The following is a 4,372-nucleotide window of genomic DNA, read 5'->3' on the forward strand; positions in this document are numbered from 1 at the left end:
CTTCTGAACAAGTGTTACTGTTTTCTGCACAAAAGCGATTCTGCGAAGCAATGTGAACACTTCTGCTTCCCAGGCACAGAGAAGGTGCTAGCAAGGATTTCTCTGCCTGCCTTTCCCCAGTGCTCTAAAAGCTCTCCAGGACAACATAGAATCTGGGGCTCTGTGCTTTCTTTCCTTCTGAACAAGTGTTACTGTTTTCTGCACAAAAGCGATTCTGCGAAGCAATGTGAACACTTCTGCTTCCCAGGCACAGAGAAGGTGCTAGCAAGGAATTCTCTGCCTGCCTTTCCCCAGTGCTCTGCAAGCTCTCCAGGACAACATAAAATCTGGGGCTCTGTGCTTTCTTTCCTTCTGAACAAGTGTTAGTGTTTTCTGCACAAAAGCGATTCTGCGAAGCAATGTGAACAGGCACAGAGAAGGTGCTATCAGGGAATTCTCTGCCTGCCTTTCCCCAGTGCTCTGCAAGCTCTCCAGGACAACATAGAATCTGGGGCTCTGTGCTTTCTTTCGTTCTGAACAAGTGTTACTGTTTTCTGCACAAAAGCGATTCTGCGAAGCAATGTGAACACTTCTGCTTCCCAGGCACAGAGAAGGTGCTAGCAAGGAATTCTCTGCCTGCCTTTCCCCAGTGCTCTAAAAGCTCTCCAGGACAACATAAAATCTGGGGCTCTGTGCTTTCTTTCCTTCTGAACAAGTGTTAGAGTTTTCTGCACAAAAGCGATTCTTGCGAAGCAATGTGAACACTTCTGCTTCCCAGGCACAGAGAAGGTGCTAGCAGGGAATTCTCTGCCTGCCTTTCCCCAGTGCTCTGCAAGCTCTCCAGGACAACATAGAATCTGGGGCTCTGTGCTTTCTTTCCTTCTGAACAAGTGTTACTGTTTTCTGCACAAAAGCGATTCTGCGAAGCAATGTGAACAGGCACAGAGAAGGTGCTATCAGGGAATTCTCTGCCTGCCTTTCCCCAGTGCTCTGCAAGCTCTCCAGGACAACATAAAATCTGGGGCTCTGTGCTTTCTTTCCTTCTGAACAAGTGTTGATGTTTTCTGCACAAAAGCGATTCTTGCAAAGCAATGTGAACACTTCTGCTTCCCAGGCACAGAGAAGGTGCTAGCAGGGAATTCTCTGCCTGCCTTTCCCCAGTGCTCTGCAAGCTCTCCAGGACAACATAGAATCTGGGGCTCTGTGCTTTCTTTCCTTCTGAACAAGTGTTAGTGTTTTCTGCACAAAAGCGATTCTGCAAAGCAATGTGAACACTTCTGCTTCCCAGGCACAGAGAAGGTGCTAGCAGGGAATTCTCTGCCTGCCTTTCCCCAGTGCTCTGCAAGCTCTCCAGGACAACATAGAATCTGGGGCTCTGTGCTTTCTTTCCTTCTGAACAAGTGTTACTGTTTTCTGCACAAAAGCGATTCTGCGAAGCAATGTGAACAGGCACAGAGAAGGTGCTATCAGGGAATTCTCTGCCTGCCTTTCCCCAGTGCTCTGCAAGCTCTCCAGGACAACATAGAATCTGGGGCTCTGTGCTTTCTTTCCTTCTGAACAAGTGTTACTGTTTTCTGCACAAAAGCGTTTCTGCGAAGCAATGTGAACAGGCACAGAGAAGGTGCTAGCAGGGAATTCTCTGCCTGCCTTTCCCCAGTGCTCTGCAAGCTCTCCAGGACAACATAGAATCTGGGGCTCTGTGCTTTCTTTCCTTCTGAACAAGTGTTACTGTTTTCTGCACAAAAGCGATTCTTGCGAAGCAATGTGAACACTTCTGCTTCCCAGGCACAGAGAAGGTGCTAGCAAGGAATTCTCTGCCTGCCTTTCCCCAGTGCTCTGCAAGCTCTCCAGGACAACATAGAATCTGGGGCTCTGTGCTTTCTTTCCTTCTGAACAAGTGTTAGTGTTTTCTGCACAAAAGCGATTCTGCGAAGCAATGTGAACAGGCACAGAGAAGGTGCTATCAGGGAATTCTCTGCCTGCCTTTCCCCAGTGCTCTGCAAGCTCTCCAGGACAACATAGAATCTGGGGCTCTGTGCTTTCTTTCCTTCTGAACAAGTGTTACTGTTTTCTGCACAAAAGCGTTTCTGCGAAGCAATGTGAACAGGCACAGAGAAGGTGCTAGCAGGGAATTCTCTGCCTGCCTTTCCCCAGTGCTCTGCAAGCTCTCCAGGACAACATAGAATCTGGGGCTCTGTGCTTTCTTTCCTTCTGAACAAGTGTTACTGTTTTCTGCACAAAAGCGATTCTGCGAAGCAATGTGAACACTTCTGCTTCCCAGGGACAGAGAAGGTGCTAGCAAGGAATTCTCTGCCTGCCTTTCCCCAGTGCTCTGCAAGCTCTCCAGGACAACATAGAATCTGGGGCTCTGTGCTTTCTTTCGTTCTGAACAAGTGTTACTGTTTTCTGCACAAAAGCGATTCTGCGAAGCAATGTGAACAGGCACAGAGAAGGTGCTAGCAGGGAATTCTCTGCCTGCCTTTCCCCAGTGCTCTGCAAGCTCTCCAGGACAACATAGAATCTGGGGCTCTGTGCTTTCTTTCCTTCTGAACAAGTGTTACTGTTTTCTGCACAAAAGCGATTCTGCGAAGCAATGTGAACACTTCTGCTTCCCAGGCACAGAGAAGGTGCTAGCAAGGATTTCTCTGCCTGCCTTTCCCCAGTGCTCTAAAAGCTCTCCAGGACAACATAGAATCTGGGGCTCTGTGCTTTCTTTCCTTCTGAACAAGTGTTACTGTTTTCTGCACAAAAGCGATTCTGCGAAGCAATGTGAACACTTCTGCTTCCCAGGCACAGAGAAGGTGCTAGCAAGGAATTCTCTGCCTGCCTTTCCCCAGTGCTCTGCAAGCTCTCCAGGACAACATAGAATCTGGGGCTCTGTGCTTTCTTTCCTTCTGAACAAGTGTTAGTGTTTTCTGCACAAAAGCGATTCTGCGAAGCAATGTGAACAGGCACAGAGAAGGTGCTATCAGGGAATTCTCTGCCTGCCTTTCCCCAGTGCTCTGCAAGCTCTCCAGGACAACATAGAATCTGGGGCTCTGTGCTTTCTTTCGTTCTGAACAAGTGTTACTGTTTTCTGCACAAAAGCGATTCTGCGAAGCAATGTGAACACTTCTGCTTCCCAGGCACAGAGAAGGTGCTAGCAAGGAATTCTCTGCCTGCCTTTCCCCAGTGCTCTGCAAGCTCTCCAGGACAACATAAAATCTGGGGCTCTGTGCTTTCTTTCCTTCTGAACAAGTGTTACTGTTTTCTGCACAAAAGCGATTCTGCAAAGCAATGTGAACAGGCACAGAGAAGGTGCTAGCAGGGAATTCTCTGCCTGCCTTTCCCCAGTGCTCTGCAAGCTCTCCAGGACAACATAGAATCTGGGGCTCTGTGCTTTCTTTCCTTCTGAACAAGTGTTACTGTTTTCTGCACAAAAGCGATTCTGCGAAGCAATGTGAACACTTCTGCTTCCCAGGCACAGAGAAGGTGCTAGCAAGGAATTCTCTGCCTGCCTTTCCCCAGTGCTCTGCAAGCTCTCCAGGACAACATAAAATCTGGGGCTCTGTGCTTTCTTTCCTTCTGAACAAGTGTTAGTGTTTTCTGCACAAAAGCGATTCTTGCGAAGCAATGTGAACACTTCTGCTTCCCAGGCACAGAGAAGGTGCTAGCAGGGAATTCTCTGCCTGCCTTTCCCCAGTGCTCCTCAAGCTCTCCAGGACAACATAGAATCTGGGGCTCTGTGCTTTCTTTCCTTCTGAACAAGTGTTACTGTTTTCTGCACAAAAGCGATTCTGCGAAGCAATGTGAACAGGCACAGAGAAGGTGCTATCAGGGAATTCTCTGCCTGCCTTTCCCCAGTGCTCTGCAAGCTCTCCAGGACAACATAGAATCTGGGGCTCTGTGCTTTCTTTCCTTCTGAACAAGTGTTACTGTTTTCTGCACAAAAGCGATTCTGCGAAGCAATGTGAACAGGCACAGAGAAGGTGCTAGCAGGGAATTCTCTGCCTGCCTTTCCCCAGTGCTCTAAAAGCTCTCCAGGACAACATAGAATCTGGGGCTCTGTGCTTTCTTTCCTTCTGAACAAGTGTTACTGTTTTCTGCACAAAAGCGATTCTGCGAAGCAATGTGAACAGGCACAGAGAAGGTGCTATCAGGGAATTCTCTGCCTGCCTTTCCCCAGTGCTCTGCAAGCTCTCCAGGACAACATAGAATCTGGGGCTCTGTGCTTTCTTTCCTTCTGAACAAGTGTTACTGTTTTCTGCACAAAAGCGATTCTTGCGAAGCAATGTGAACACTTCTGCTTCCCAGGCACAGAGAAGGTGCTAGCAGGGAATTCTCTGCCTGCCTTTCCCCAGTGCTCTGCAAGCTCTCCAGGACAACATAGAATCTGGGGCTCTGTGCTTTCTTT

Source organism: Strix aluco, unplaced genomic scaffold, assembly GCF_031877795.1.
Source record: "Strix aluco isolate bStrAlu1 unplaced genomic scaffold, bStrAlu1.hap1 HAP1_SCAFFOLD_33, whole genome shotgun sequence".
In the NCBI taxonomy this organism is placed as follows: Eukaryota; Metazoa; Chordata; class Aves; order Strigiformes; family Strigidae; genus Strix; species Strix aluco.